The 16765-nt window shown below is 44.0% G+C and overlaps 1 protein-coding gene across 2 annotated transcripts in view; it reads right to left on the bottom strand.

The window, feature by feature from the left end:
• Window positions 1-16765, bottom strand: part of PAX2 (paired box 2) — a 97727-nt gene that overhangs the window by 56236 nt on the left and 24726 nt on the right. The gene's annotated exons all lie outside the window — the stretch shown is intronic.

A 16765-nucleotide genomic window follows, 5' to 3' on the forward strand; every position in this document is an offset into this window, starting at 1 on the left:
TTAACCAATTAAGCATTACCAAAGACTTTTCTCTGGATAAGTGAGTGACTGGGGGCACAGGGTAGCCAAAGGAACTGGCAGTGGGACATAGATCATTAGCAAAGACAAAGCTCCCACAAGCATGACGCTTCGGCATTTATCGGGCAGTGAATTAACATAACGCAGAAGCATAGAGAAGGTGTGTTGGGGAATGTGACAGAGCAGAGGAGACATCCCCAAATGAAGATGGAAAGTTAAAGCTCAGTTTATGTTCCTGTCCTTGTTATATGAAGTTTTATGCCGCTACGTCACTGGTTCAAATCCAGCTGAGGTCAGTGATGAAAGAAAATCATTACCTCCTGCTGGTTGCTGGCAAAAAGGGCTGGAGAGCTTCCTAGCCTGTGCTGATGGGCAAGTGTTTGCAACCCAAGCAGCACCTTCACTAATAGTCCTCTTGCTGGCGACCTCAGCAAAGCCACCAAGAATTGGAGAGGCCATGAAGGCCGAATCCCCCTCAGACTGTAAATGGGGGTCCTGCCAGGTCAGGGCTGAGGCATGGGGTGGAGGGGCTGCACGAGGACTGCCCATGCTATTCAGGTATTGGTTTCCAGGACTGTCAATCCTGTATTAAATTCACTTTAAGCTCTGTCCTAAAGTCCCTCCTAAAAGTGAAAGCAAATAACTGAAGGTGCCTGACACCCTTCCCTGCTCCACCTAAGGTGGGAGGCAGATACGCTGCAGAGCTCTTTCTACACAACAAGCTGGCCAGACTTCAAAGAGAAAAGGCATGTTCTGCAGCCCAGCTTGGCAGGGCAGTACAGGGTCTGGGGGAGGCCAGGCCAGGGCAGCATAGGTAAGGCTGGGATTCTGGGGGCTGTTCCCAGGCCAGACGATGGTATTGTAGGGCTGAGCACCTCAGAAGCATCAGGATGTTCAGGCATTTCAGGTGATGGAGCCTGAAGTGTACTGGAAGGAGCAGGTGTTGCAGAGGATGGTGCCTGGGAAGTATGTGGAGGCAGGTAATGTAAAGGTTTGTATCTGAAGAGGCCCAGCTGGTGTAGCTCCACTCATGTCAATGGATGTGTGTCGATTTACACCAATTGAGGATCTGGTCAGGAGGTATTTGAGAGCTTCGTACATATGGGGCCAGATCCTGGAGCTAAGCTGATTTACACCTGCAGAGGAGGTCACCTAAGAAGTCCATGAAGGGGCAAAAAGAACAGGAGTCCTTGTGGCACCTTAGAGACTAACAAATTTATTTCAGCATGAGCTTTCATGAGCTACAGCTCACTGCTTCAGATGCATAGAAGAAGAGAGCTGTAGCCCACAAAAGCTCATGCTGAAACAAATTTGTTAGTCTCTAAGGTGCCACAAGGACTCCTGTTCTTTTTGCAGATACAGACTAACACGGCGGCTACTCTGAAACATGAAGGGGCAGGTACTGTAATTTCTTTCTTTCCCCCTTCTCCCTCATTCCCTTGAAGCACCCTGAAGTGCCACTGTGCTTGTGTGAGTTTATTGATTTGGCCCAGCCCAGAGAGAGCAGAAAGTGGGGCTGGGGTGTAGGCACAGAGATGGAAATAGAAAGTTATAAATTATTTGTGACAGGAAAGCAATAGTGCCAGAGAGCTGAGCACAAGTCCCGTGTCACTATTAGATTCCTTTTAGCCTGATGACACTGTAAAAGAGGTTAAGTGTCTGATGGAATCGTACACCTAGGGGGCAGGGGCAGGCTGGGAGCAGAACAAGCCACACAGAGCGGGTATATCAATTCTCCAGGCCAATAATATTCCTCTCATTGATCGCAACACAAAGTTCAAAAAAATCTCATTACAGTGAGGCAGACCTGGAACTTTATCGATTTTTTTTAAGAGTGATATAATGTATGTATGCTTAGTATAAATGTATCTATTCATCTATCCATCCATCCAAATTCTGCCCAAGGGGGTGGGTCTGAGTTAACCTACACATTATACTATGTTATGTTGTATTATACTGTATTTAAATGAGCGAGTTAGAAGAATTCCCCTGCAGCCTTAGATGACATACTGTAAAAAGTCCTATTAGCATGGAGATGACATCAGACATCCCCATTCATACTTTGAGATTACCTCATACTATACTAAGTTATTCTGTACTGAAATAAACAGATGAAGACAATTCTTATTGAGTCTTACCCTAAATATAGTCAGAAGAGCATTGAAGTGACATCAGAGGCCCTTATTCATACTAGGTGACCTGCGATGCTTCCATTCACAGGGATGCCAGAAAGACTTTTTTGAAGTGAGAAATATAAACAAATTAAATGTAAAATGGAATTATCCTGGCCTGCTGTTATAAGATTTGAGGGCAGCCTCTCACAAGCTCTGTTCATCAACCCTTGGTATTACATGCTTGGTTTTCTATTCAGTTTGATTCCCAAGACTTCCACCTTGCTCTTGAGAGTCTTGATGAAAGCTGGGCAGAGGGGAAGAGTGAATGAGGTTGAGGTGACATTTAGCATACCAGTGAATTGCTCTGATCTCACAGGGTGGGAAGCTGTTCTACAGGGAAATTTATCTCCCTCCCTCATCACATTACCTGGGCACCTCACAACGTTAGTATATTTAACCTCACAGCACCCCTGAAGGCAGGGAAGCTATAGTCCCATTCTCAGAGGGGGAAGTGAGTCATAGACAGACAAAGTGATTTATCCACAATCACACAGAGCCAATGGCATAGCTGGGAATTGAACCCAGGTCTCCGGAGAACTATGTGCTGCCTGCCCTACCACACCATCTTTTGTAGGTTGGTTGGACGCATGGTATTTGCATCACTCTCTGGGAGGTTTTAGTGAATTCAGCACAGTGAAAGGTTCTGGATTGACAGTCCAGGGGCCAAAAGGCCTCCTTATCCACAGAACAGGAATAAAAGCCATGTAAGATTCCCCACTATGTCGCACCAACCCACACAGGGGTGAGAAGGGAAGCTCAGTCTCCATATCCACCCACACCTTGGATTTTCCACTAGGAACACCATTACAAGGTTGTCAGGTAGGGCCAACTGGGATGGTGGTTGCTGAGATGTGTCCATTAGGAACTGGATCTAGACTTACCAGCAGCTGGTAATTTTTGGTCCCTACCAACCAGGACCAGAGTTCAGTCAGTGACCTGAAGGTGACAGGCTCTGTAGAAAATATTCCTATCTTGAGAATGAAGCTGGTTTTGTGTCACAGGCTCACAAGGAAGTGAGTAGAAGTACTGAGGCTGCGTTTCTGCAACCCACCAATAAATCTGATTCAAGTAATTCTGAGAGAGAGATGGGTGAGGTAATATCTTTTATTGGCCCAACTTCTATCGGTAAGAGACAACCTTTCAAGCTGACACAGCGCTGAAGGACCTGGAGAAGAGCTCTGTGTCAGCTCCAAAGCTTGTCTCTCTCACTAACAGAAGTTGGGCTAATAAAAGATATTACCTCCCGACCTGTCTCTCTAATATCCTGGGACCAACACGGCTATAACAATGCTACGTGCATAGTAATTTTTGGTATACAAGGGATAAACCCAGTGGAGTCTCAGAACGGAAGACATTTCCTATGGCTAAAAACAGCCTGGCACCCTAAAAGAACCCTCACGTTGCAATTATGAATGACACTGTTGGAAAAGAAAGAATGGATCTTTTGGATGGGTTTGACTGCAACTAACTTGGAATACAGAATGTGGCCATTCCACTACCTTGCAGTCTATCTGTGGATGGAACTACATAGTCACACTAACAACTAGAGCTGGGTGAATAGCTGATTTTTTCCAGTTTTCGGGCCAATTCTGAAAAAAATCAAGAGGAAAATATCCTGAGTTGAATTATTTTTTTCCATAATTTTCAGTGAATTTGAAAAGAGCTGAAAATGTTTTGGTTTGATTTGGAGCATTTTTTAACATTTTTGATTGTTCCTTTAATAAAATTGAAATACCCCTGAAAACACAAAGTTGCCTTGAACCAAAACATTGGCACGTTCCATTTAGAAAACAAAGAAATGTTTCCTTTTTTCTCTCTTTTTTTTTGGGGTGGGGAGGGGGGGACACAAATTCACAAAATGTTTTCGTGTTGTCAAATGTTTTTTGTACAAAAAATTTTGCCCAGCCCTACTAACAACTACTTCTGTCACATTAAGAGGTACTGTGAGCCCTCTGTGAACAAGAACACCTGAAGCGTGTTCCCCAGGCAAACAGCAAACGAAAGCTGAACAGAGTTGACCCAGTCCTGGCCATTGCAACAACCCATACAGCATAACAACACACCCTCAAACAGCAGGGTTTTCCTGAACTTTGAAACTTCTTCCATATGTGATCCCTAAGCAGCCCTGAAACCTGGGCCTTCTGGATTACTGTTATGGGAGAGCAGGAGTCCAATTCACCTCTTTGCTGCTGCTTCATTGACATTCCCTAGCCAAAAAGTTGGAAACAGCTATGCTTTCGACATTCTTGTGCAACTACTTCCTGAGTCCTTCTCAAATGCAGAGAAGCCATGATTCTCAATTACTCAGATCAGTGGTTGTCACCCAGCTAATGCAGTAAACTTCCTTGCAGTACATGTGAATCCTTTCAAAGCTCTTTTATCTAGACAATGACACATTGGGGTAGATCCATCCCTGGTTTCACCCCCTCATAATCAGTGGCTGGTGTAACAGCATTTGTGTTTAACTAAGGGCAAACTGGCTACCAGTGCATGGGCAAATTGGTAGTTATTGTAAATTCCCATTTTCATTTTCCAACGGGAGACTTTTGCACAAGCAGCGAGTGTACAAATCGCACAGATGCAACTTTGACACTGATCTTTGAAAACACAGTTCCTTCGAGTTTAGTAGAATATGCAGAAGATTTAATACATAAGCTTCTGAAGCTTCAAATTGTTGGACATTTAAAGACATTTGATGGCAATAAAGAAATTCATTTTGCCAGCTGAGTTTAATATGCAATAATATGTTAAGTAATGGTATATTATATCATTACAGGACATGACATCACACTGTGAAATAGTGTCTCTTTCAGGAACCTGTGAGTTATTGTAGTTGGTTCTTGGTATCACCCTCTATAATTAATATTGCAAAATAGTTTCCACTGAAACCAACCCTCTGTTTTCAAATGCTCATAACTTCCTGAAAAATTCATTGTTTTGGACTGAACCTTTCCATGCATGGCCTTTGCCCAGGGGTGATTATTTTTGGAAAGTTTAAGTTTAAAGTTTAGATTACATTTATTTTTGGAAAGTCCCTTCAGCTAATTTTGAGTTCAGAGGCTTACAAAAATTCACCTTTCCTGTCATTAAACATAAATCTGCTAAAGACACTTATCTGATTGAGGCTTCACAACGAAAATGAAGTATAAAATGTGAAGTTTAGCAGCATGGATATAATCCTCACTCAAGTGTAGCACTTATGCTTAGCCTGCAGAGCATTTTTTCCCCTGATAAACAAATAATTGAAAAATTCCTTCTGCTCAGTGAGAATCCAAGATTGTAATCAACTGTAAGAAAGGTCCTACTCCATTCTGTGACATCATTACATGTTCTCACTTCCCAGCCTGCTAGGCCCTGAGACTTACTGCAGCTTGGGATGGTTTGTGAAAGGAAATGGATAAGTGCCTCAGTGGAAAACACACACACAGTCAAATCTTGCCAGAAACTGACACAGCATTGGCCACAGAAGAAAATTGTGGAGTCCAGAATTTCAGGGTTTCTGCAGTTTGTGCCACATTCTACAGTATTCTTCAGAGTCTTTTTCATTACAGAACTGAAGGTCAGTGTTTTCAAAATTGGATGCCAAAAGCTAGGCACCTACATTCATGTAGGCATTTAAATAAATAGCCTGACTTACAGCAGCAGTGAGCACCTACCGCTCCCATTTACTTACATGGAAAGTTTATTAATTTACTTTTACTAATAATCCATAGTTGAGTGCCTAATATTTATTTTAAACAAGGGCTTGAGAGGCCAGTGCTTTGCACCTTGCATGAACTGAGGCCTAAATAAGTAATTTACTAGGCTATTTATATTCTAAAATCTGCATGCCATGCACTGTGGCCATGTTACGTCACTGTAGCTCTCACAGGTCCTGCTTTTAGGTGATTTAAAATGGATGAACCAAACACATTCTCTCCCCCTCATTTATTACCAGGGTGGGTGTAACAGTATGGTGCATGTATGACACAGCACACAGCAGACTGAACCATTGCTACCACTCAGAGACCCTGCTCTATGGAAGTAGAGAGTAAGGACTTTTCCTTCACAGATCAACTCAGAAATGCTTTGCACATTTATACAGACAATGAAATCCACAGTTATGTTAGACGGGGTAAGATGATAGATAGATAATCGTGCTTCTGTGCAGTCGTGAGCACAATACCATTACAAATTGTGAAGTGCTCAGGTACTACAATGATGGAGGCTATGATCAATAGCTGTAATTCAGCACTGGTGTAGCTTCCCTGCTTAGTGGAATGTCTAGTGTAGACAGGGCTTGGGTGTTCTAAGGGTAGGATTGGACATCACGCTGGTAAGAACATCTACACCCTATCTACACTCAAGCTTCCAGTAGGGGACCTGCATTGGTGGTGAACTGTGGCTTTGAATTTGCTAGTGTAGATACAGCCAGAGAAGTGGTTGCTCCATTTTGCTGCTGTGTACTATAGCCATAGTGTAATTTCCACCATTCTGTGACATAGATAATAGCCTCTCCCATTCCTGCTAAAGTGTACTGTGACACCCATGATCCAAGGAGCGATGGGTGATGCTGGTAGGAGCAGTAGACACAAGATGGTAGCTAACTTGAGACTATGGTGCACCCTGCCCTGAGTTCAGAAGGCCCCCAAAGTTCAGCGCTTTCCAGAGGAAACACAAGACCCATGTATTCACCCAAACTTTCCCTGACAATAAAAAACAAATACAACTTTTCCTGCTCTTGGGTCAGAGAGAGACAAGAAGGGAGCTCAGATACTGCCATGGTAAGCATAGAATGCGTAACCAGACACTAGATCTGGGAGGACAGGCAGAGGGGATGTATTTATTTTTTTGAAGCTTTGAGGTGATTGAGGGTGGGGAAGGAATTCAGTAGTGGTTGCTGTTCAACACACTCAGGTTTCATACCTTCTACCTTGTGCATATCAGTCAAACTGTGCTGCCTGTCCTGCTTTGCACACTAGGGGATCATCTACGCAGTGAGTTACTGTGCGGCAAGCCAAGGTGCGAATCTACACCCACCAGCCTTCTGTGCAGCATTCCACATGGACACCAAAAGTCCCACCCTACAGCGTATCCTACTACACTTGCAAGTAGTTGGGCACTGAACTGCACTCTAAGACGCTGCACTGTGGCAATATCCACACAGGATGTTACTGCATACCTTCTCCACCCTCAATCTTCAGATGGTAAAACTACTGCTGAGGATTTTGCCTGTCTCTGGAATGCTAGGAGCTCTCAGGCTGTAGAGTCACACCCTGGCTTGGCAAACAGTAACGTGTAGACAAGCTTTGGGTGCCAGATCCTCGACTGATGTAAATCACTGTCGCTCCACTAACTTCAATGGAACTGTGCTCATTTACACCAGCTGAGGATCTGGAAAAAGGAAACACTCTCTCCCAACTTAGCCTCAGCCCCAACCCATGTGCAAGAGAGAAGCCCAATCCCTTCCCATGCCACTGCAAGTCTCTGATGAGATTTTCCCCAGACTGAGAAGGCTCCTGGCATGCCGGAGACCGGCAGAATCCTCAGCAGTAGTTTTACCATCTGAAGGGCTCAGAGGGCCTGGAGTTTTGTTGTTGTTTTAAGTCAGTGACCCATGATGACACCATATGGTTTTATTTCATTTCAGTTGAGCAGAGCATTAATGTCAGCTTGTAGCAGCTCCTTGTCCATCCTGGCTCCGCTGCACTATGCGGTCCCCAAGCAGAGAAGATTGGTGGAGGGAAGGAAGAGTGGCAGCCAGATCGGGGAGGGGAGCAATTCTGTAGGGCTGGATTTTGAGGGCTCTAACTCATGTGGGCAAGCAGTGATCCAAGTCCATCCCATTGGCTTTAGTCATCTAGTTAGCATAAGACTTGGGCTACACTTCACATTTAGATCAATCTACCCACAGTGCTCAGGGGTAGGGGAAAATTCACCCCCCATGAGGTACATAGTTAAGATGCTGTAATCCAGGTGTAGGCAACCTATGGCACATGTGCTGAAGGTGGCACATAAGCTCATTTTCAGAGGCACTCACACTGCTCGGGTCCTGGCGACCACTCCAGAGGGCTCTGCATTTTAATTTAATTTTAAATGAAGCTTCTTAAACATTTTAAAACCTTATTTACTTTACATACTACAGTTTAGTTATATATTATAGACTTATAGAAAGAGACCTTCTAAAAATGTTAAAATGTATTACGGGCATGCAAAACCTTAGAGTGAATAAATGAAGACTCGGCACAGCACTTCTGAAAGGCTGCCAACTCGTGCTCTAACCCCTGATTTAGATGCAATTTGGTCAATGGAAAAATTATTCTATCAACCTAGTTACAACTGCTCGGAGGGGTGGATGAACCAGATTGATGGAAAAACCTCTTCCATCCACGTAGGAAGCATCTGCGCTACAGCACCTTTAGTGTAGACATGGCCTAAGCCATGTAAAGGTTACACCACGTAGCCACTAGTCTGGCTGAACAGACAGCAGTGTTATATTATGGGAAACAAGCTCGTGCTACCACAACTGCCATTGACTTTTTTTTTAATTTTATCTGATGAGCTCATGGTATGTTTGTATTTATACCAGGGGTCAGCAACCTTTCAGAAGTGCTGTGCCGAGTCTTCATTTATTCACTCTAATTTAAGGTTCCACATGCTGATAATACATTTTAATGTTTTTAGAAGGTCTCTTTCTATAAAAGTCTAATATATAACTAAATTATTGTTGTATGTAAAGTAAATAAGGTTTTTAAAATGTTTGAGAAGCTTCATTTAAAATTAAATAAAATGAAGAGCCCCCCAGACCAGTGGCCAGGACCCAGGCACTGTGAGTGCCACTGAAAATCAGTTTGCGTGCCGCCTTTGGCACCCATGCCATAGGTTGCCCGCCCCTGATTTATACACTCAATAGGCCAGATGCTTAGCTGTGTAAACAGGCATAACTCCACTAACTGAAGTCAATGAATCTATGCTGGCCATGCCCATGGCTCTACAGAGCAGTTTTGCTTTGGGTTAATTTTCTGTGAATTCTGTGCCAGGAGCTGGAAAAGGGACCCACCCTACACCAAGCCCTTGGAATCACTAGTTGAGCAGCCCCTTTATGTCCATTGAGGTATTATAGGGCATCCAGGGCTTGGGACACAGAACAGCTAGAGAATCCAGGCAATGGCAGGGAAGATGCTACAGGGAAAAACAGATGTTAAAGCAGGGTATCAAAGTCACTCCGGGGAGAAGGATGAGTTACATTTTTAGTTGTGGGTTGGGACATAAATTGAGGGCCACCCCTGTCCATCAACCCACTGTAGAACTCCCACTGGGGTCAAATCAGTAGTTTACACAAAGACCCAGGATAGAATATTTTGGTTTTGTACAGGAACTTAACTTTTAATTACTCTCATTACTTATTAGTGGCTTGGTTGATTCCCACTGAGCAATACTAAAGGTAAGTATGCTCTCCTTTCAATCCACAGCTATTTCTGCCCTCTTTTCCTTTTGCTGGTTTTCTCCCTCTCTCTCCCCCGCCCCCCCCCATCTTTTGACATTTCCCCTGCGCTTTGATCTACCTTTCCTTCTCTTCAGCAGCACCCAGTTCCCATCCCCGCTCCCTCCAGTGCAAGGATCTAGCAGTGAAGTAGTTAACAATTACATTTTTTTTAAACATTGTGTTTAATTTAGCATTGTGATGAGATTTGAGGTGATACACCCCAGAGACCAATAGAGGGCAGGGGAGTTCACACTTCTCAAAGTGATTGTTTCAGGCTGGCTGCAGACTCAGGCAGTCACTGCTTTGGTTACATGCAGTTCCCATTTCAGAAGTTCTCTTTGCAAGCATGAATGCTGAAAACTTCTATTAAACAAAAGTAAATGGCCATATTCACAACATACAGAATGCCATGCAAGCCACAAAAATACAGGAAACAGGCTGCATTCAGCCATAAGGCTGAGTGGTTGGCATCCCTACTATAAAAGAGACTGATGAAATCCTTAAAAATGACGTGGGCTTTGCTGGCTCCTGATTTGTCTGTGTGGAATGAAGAGTCAATCCTTTTGTGAGAGTCTGATTCAGCCTGGAAGTGTCAAGACAGTAGCTATGCCAGCAGGTGAGTTTAGAAGGCCTGCAGATGTCCTGAGGCATTCCAAAAATCAAATGCCTTGGTCTGAAGCCTTGGAACATTACCTGAATATTTTTGCTTTCAACTGATTTCCAGTTAATAAGTTCACATTTAAAGTGCTGAATTCCTCATGGACACTTCATTTTGATTAACCATAGACAGGCCCATGCTACAAAAAGAGTCCTGAACTAGGAACAAGCAGGTAAATGTTACCAACTCTTGCAATTCTATTCTGAGTGTCATGCTATTTGGTGTTTTATATAAAGCCCCAGCCCCTAGAAGGGAGTGATTATGTGAATCTGAGGGTTTTATTATTATATGAAAAGACACTGCCAGCTCTCATGGTTGTAAAGGAAAACTTGAAAACATGACTTAAGTGTACCTTACTAGCTCAAACCAGACAGCAAAGATAGAGAGTCCCAAATTAATTTTATTATTCAAAAACATGATTTCTAAGCCAATCTCATGATTTTTGAATGCTTGTGGTTTGGAACACTGCAGGTGGCAGTGGATATATTATAAATGTTTATGCATTTTTGCATGCTGGATCATGCGCTGATTTTGTAACCTTCACCTCTGTGTACACATAAGGGATTGTGTCTGAGTACTGATAGATTTAGTAAAAGATTTTCCAATGAAATGTTTTTCTGTGAGAAAATGTTATGTCAACATCAAAATAGAATTTTTATGCAGAATGTGTTGATTTCAACCTAAGTTTGTTTTGGGGAAAAAAAAGTTACTGAGATGAAGCTTCTGATGACCAAACTGAGACCTTGTCTAGATCAGAACATTTCAATTCTTCATTTTAAAATGAATTCCAGTTCAAAATTTTATATTATCCTTAAAAAGTCAATATCAGAATGAAACATTGATAGTCTGTTTTAAGACCATCAATCTTGACTGATCCACAAATTTTAACCTTTCATTTTGCAGAAAACTTTTTAAAAATTCAGAATGAAAAAAAATTTTGAAATGTCAGAATTTCCCACAGAACAGAAATCCTGAGTTCCAACCAGCATTAGTTTTTATAGCTGTGGGACATATTGTCAGCTGATGGAAATCTGCCTCACTCCATTGAAATCATTGGTAGGAGTGAAGGTTGAGAAGTATGCACTGTGTCTGTGTATGGAGCTACACAGGGAGAAAAACCAGTGTATGTTTTATGTAGTGTATATGGGTGCAGGTGTATCTATGCATACACTTTTACAAAAGAATAGCACAAGCCTGTAGGAAAAAAGTAAAAGGCTAAGGCACAAAATAAGTTCTACCGAGCAAGGGACAAAGGCAGTAAGAAGAGGTTCTTAATATATTAGGAGCAAAAGAACAAGGAAGGAAAGTGTAGGTCCTCTACTTAGCAGGGAAGGAGAGCTAATAAACTGATGGCATCAAGAAGGCTGTGGTGTTTAACCTTTTTAGTGAAGACTGAAGCAAAGTAGGCATTAATGGTGACTAGATAGGCAACAAATATTAATAACTAGGGGGGGAAACCACACACTAAAATAGGGGAAGAGCAGGTTAAAGAATATTTAGATAAGTTAAATATCAGGGGTAGCCGTGTTAGTTTGTAGCCACAAAAAACAGGGAGTCTAGTGGCACCTTAAAGACTAACAGATTTATTTGGACATAAGCTTTTGTGGGTTAAAAAAACCTCACTTCTGATGAGTCTTTAAGGTGTCACCGGACTCCTTGTTTTTGTGGATAAGTTAAATGTATCCAAGTCAGCAGGGCCTGATGAAATTCATCCTAGGGTACTTACAGAATTAGTTGGAGTCAGCTAGGAATCATTAGCAATTATCTTTGAGAGCTCAAGGAGGATTGGTGAGGTCCCAGGGACTAAGGTAGGGCACACCACGCCTGTCTTTAAAAAGAGGGGAACAAAGAGGACCTGGGGAATTATAGACCAGTCAGCCTAACTTCAACAACTGGAAAGATACTGGAACAAATTAATAAACAATTTGTAAGCATCTAGAGAATAACAGGGTTATAAGGAATAGCCAGCATGGATTTATCAAGAACAATTCATGCCAAACCAACCTAATTTTCTTCTTTGACAGGATTACTAGCCCAGTGGATGGGGCAGCGCAATGGATGTGCTAGGTCTTGATTTTAGTAAGGCTTCTGACACACTTCCACATGACATTCAGGAAAATGAGATCCAGATGAAGTCACTATGAAGTATGTACACAGCTGGTTGAAAGACAGTATTCAAAGAGTAGTCATCAGCAGTTTGCCATCAAACTGGAGGGATTATGTAATGGGGGTCTCACATAAGTAGGTCTGGTAATATTAAATATTTTCATTAATGACTTTGATAGCAGAGTACACTTATAAAATCTGCAGAGGACTGCAAGCTGCGAGAGCTTGTGAGCACTTTGGAGGACAGGATTAGAATTAAAAAGTGACCTTGACAAATTAGAAAATTGGTCTGAAATCAACAAGAGGAAATTTATTCAATCAAGGCAAGTGCAAAATACTTCACTTAGGAAGGAAAAAAACCAACTACAACAAAGGGAATAACTGGCTAGGTGGTTGTACTGCTGAAAAGGATCTGGGGGGTTAGAGCGAATCACAAATTGAGTACAAGTCAGTGTGATGCATTTGTTAAAGTAATATCTTTCTGGGATGTGTTAACAGGAGTGTCATATGTAAGACAGAGGGAGTAATGTAATTGTCCCACACTATTCAACACTGGTGACACCTCAGCTGGAGTACTGTGTCCAGTTGTGGGCACCACACTTTAGGAAAGATCTGAACAAGTGTGAGCGACTCCAGAGGAGAACAACCTGATATTTGAGGAAAGGTTAAAAACCTGGGCATGTTTAGTCTTGAGAAAAAAGGAACGGGGTGGGGGGGGAGAGGGGGAAAGCACAGCACAGGGGAGAGGAGAAAGGGACACCTGATAACAATCATTAGGTATATTCAAAGCAATAATAAAGAGGATGGGGATCAATTTTTCCTGTGTGTCCATTGAGGGTAGGACAAGTAGTAATGGGCTTACTCTGTAAGAAGGGAAATTTAGGTTAGATATTAGAAGAAAAAAAAACACTTTCCAACTCTCAGGATAGCTAAACTCTCAAAATAGGCACCCAAGGGAGGTTGTGGAATTCTCACCACTGTTTAAAAAAAAAAACCCACCTTCAAGCTGAACACGCCTGTCAGGGTTGTCTGGGATTACTTAGCCCTGCTTCCGCGTAGGGGGCTGGACTTGACCTCTTCCAGCCCTATATTTCCATGATCTCTAAGTCCATCTAGAGTTAGACATTTGGGTCACACTTCATATTAAGACCCCCTTTATAAAGGGGAAAATAGAGGGTGGGTGAGGTAATCTCTCTTATTGGATCAACTTCTATTGGTAGAAGACACAAGTTTTTGAACTACACAGAACTCTTCTTCAGGTCTGAGTCCAACTTGTATCTCTCTCACCAACAGAAGTTGTTCCAACAAAAAGCCCACCTTGCTGCTAATATCCTGGGACCAACACTGCAGATAATAGATGCTTTACTAAATGCTCAGTTGTCCGAGTTCAAGAGGCCCATAGGTTGTTTCTAACTGTCTTAGAATCAAGAAGAGTTTATACAGATGTCCTTATCACCATGTTACAGACTTGAATTTCAGCATTCTAGAGGCTTATAACATCCAAGTCATTTATTAACCTTTTATGTGCTAGTTCTAAATGGAACCTTAATATAGAAGGTCTGATATCTGTGAGCATACATTTTTTACAAAGCCCATATAATGCGTTCTTCTGCTAATCTGCAGAACCATATAACAACTTGCACCTTGGACAACTGTGCTATTGTTTAGATCACATCTTGTTCCAGCTGCAGTAGCAGCTACAGGGCCCAATTTGGATCTGGGCCCTATTGTACTAGCCATTGTACAAACATAATCCCTGGCCCTAGGAGTCTGCAGTCCAAGACTGCATTCTCCCCACACAGCCATCTTATCAGAAGCTGCTTCTAAACTGCCAAACCTCTGAACACCTTTCAAACAGTTGCCAAGGTTTTACTTAAATAAAAACCTGCCTTGTGATAGGACTGGCCAACTCCTGAGCACCCTTGTGCGGCCTTACTCTACAGCAGTCCTGTCTCGGTTTCCCTTCTTCCAGGTTCTCTCTCATGCACACAATGAAAACAAAACACACACTCTTCTGGTTCAGCAATACCCCTCCTTAGGGCTGGATTTATTAAAACAAACTCACTCCCAAAAATGAAGTTCTGGGAGCCACATCAAGTCTGTGCTTCTACTGGGAGTCTCTCAGGCCCTCCCAGCATGGAGCCTTTTCCAGGAAGGCTCAGGGTTTCCTCCTCATAGAGCCATAGGGTTAGAAGGGACCAAAAGAGTCATCTAGGTCTAACCCATTGCCAAGATGCAGGATTTGCTGGGTCTAAACCAGGAGTGGGCAAAGTACGACCCAGGAGGTGGGTCAGAGGCTTTCTTTGCATGGCTCCTGGAAGCAGCAGCATGTCTCCCTCCAGCTCCTACGCATAGGGGCAGGCAGGGGGCTCCACATGCTACCTCCACCCCAAGCATCACCCCCACAAACCCAGCAAACGGGGCCAATGGGAGCTGCAGAGTCAGCACCTGTGAACAGGGCAGTGCACAGAGTTGCCTGGCCATGCCTCCATATAGGAGCCAGAGGGAGGGGCATATCTCTGCTTCCAGGAGCTGCTTGAGGTAAGCACTACCCAAAGCTTGCCCCCCCAACCCTCTTCCACACCCCAACCCCTAACCCCAGCCCTGATACCCCTCAGACCCACCCTCCAAACCCCTCAGACCCACCCTCCTTCAGCCACAGCCTGCACCGCTGCCCAGAACCCCCTTCTGCACCTGTCCTCATTTCTGGCCCCACCCCAGAGATTGCACCCCCAACCAGAGCCCTCACCTCCTCCCACACCCCAACCTCCAATTTCACGAGCATTCATGGCCCACCATAGTTTCCATACCCAGATATGGCCCTCAGGCCAAAAAGTTTGCCTACTCTGGTCTAAACGATCTAAGATAGATAACTGACCGGCCTCCTTTTGAAGACATCCAGAGAAGGAGCTTCTACAACTTCTCTAGGCAGTTACAGTTAGGAAGTTTTTCCTGAGGTTTAGTCTAGATCTGCTGTGCTATAGTTTGGACCCATTGTCTCTTGTCCTGCCCTCTGTGGCAAGAGGGCACAACTTTTCTCCATCTTTTTTATAGCCGGCTTTCACACTACCATGTTCCTCCTTAATCTCATTTTTTCCAAACTAAACATACCCAGTTCCTTCAGCCTTTGCTCATATGACTTGCATTCCATCCCTTTGATAGTCCTTGTTGCTCATCTCTGGATCCTCCTACTCACTCCCAGAAGAGCTTTCACATTTCCTCCCAGTACCACAGGGTTCCTTATTAGGATTTACTCACTTCTAGCAGCCACTCTAGTTTGCACCTTCCTGCTGCTCTTTATAGGGTAATCAGCACCCAGCTGGTTCTATTAATTAAGCCCCGCACTCCCTCCAAGATATGGTGGCAGGGCTAATTAGACTGGGCTGGTCAGTGCCAGGCTACCCCATTACATAGTCCAAAACGGTTTACCCCTGTCCCGGACACCTGCCCCTTCTGCGGCGTGAGGGAGACCCTGGCGCATGTTTACTTAGAGTGCACCAGGTTGCAGCCCCTACACCGGCTCCTCACAGCCATCCTCTTACGTTTCTGGTTACACTTTTCCCCTCACCTCCTTTTGTATGCACTCCCTATCCGTGGCCCCACGAAGTCCCGGGACCTCCTGGTCAACCTCCTCCTCGCCCTGGCGAAAAAGGCCATCCACGCGACCAGGGAGGGGAGGTTGGCCGATGGAGACTCCGGTGACTGTGGGGCTTGCTTCCGCTCCATGGTCCGATCACGCATCCGGGCGGAGTTCCTCTGGGCGGCGTCCACTGGCTCCCTTGACGCCTTCGAGGAGCAGTGGGCGCTGTCCGGGGTTCTCTGCTCGGTGTCCCCATTAGGTTCCCTCCTTCTGACCCTTTGACCTCACTCCTGTCCCTGTTCTTTTATTAGTTGTCCCCCGCACTCAGTGGGTTCTGTGGCCCTGTGGTTCCTCCCCTTAGGCTGGGGGAGGCTCCTTTAGCAGTGGGCGGGCTTTGCCCGCCCACTTCCCAGACACCCAATAGGTACATAGTCCAAAAATGTTTCCTTTCCCCCCTCCTTCCTCCAAAATGAGGCATTTCTCCCTAAAATGACACTGCTTTGGGACACATGACAGGTAATACTAATGCTGGACTTGTAACTGGTATCAGGTCTGATATGTCACAAGCCATCAGGGTTAGAAGTAATTGGCTGGCTGCTCTCTGGGTCTAAGTCTTCACAAGTATAAATCTTAACTGCAGTGACTCCATGATGAAGTCTTGGCTTGTAAACTTTTCACTATTAAAGAGTTGAAAATGTGCCATTGCCTATGGGATACAGCACTTGTTTCTGAGTCCCAACAGGTCACAGAAGTTGCTTCTTAAA

The sequence above is a fragment of the Gopherus evgoodei genome, chromosome 7 (assembly GCF_007399415.2).
Source record: "Gopherus evgoodei ecotype Sinaloan lineage chromosome 7, rGopEvg1_v1.p, whole genome shotgun sequence".
Classification (NCBI taxonomy): domain Eukaryota; kingdom Metazoa; phylum Chordata; order Testudines; family Testudinidae; genus Gopherus; species Gopherus evgoodei.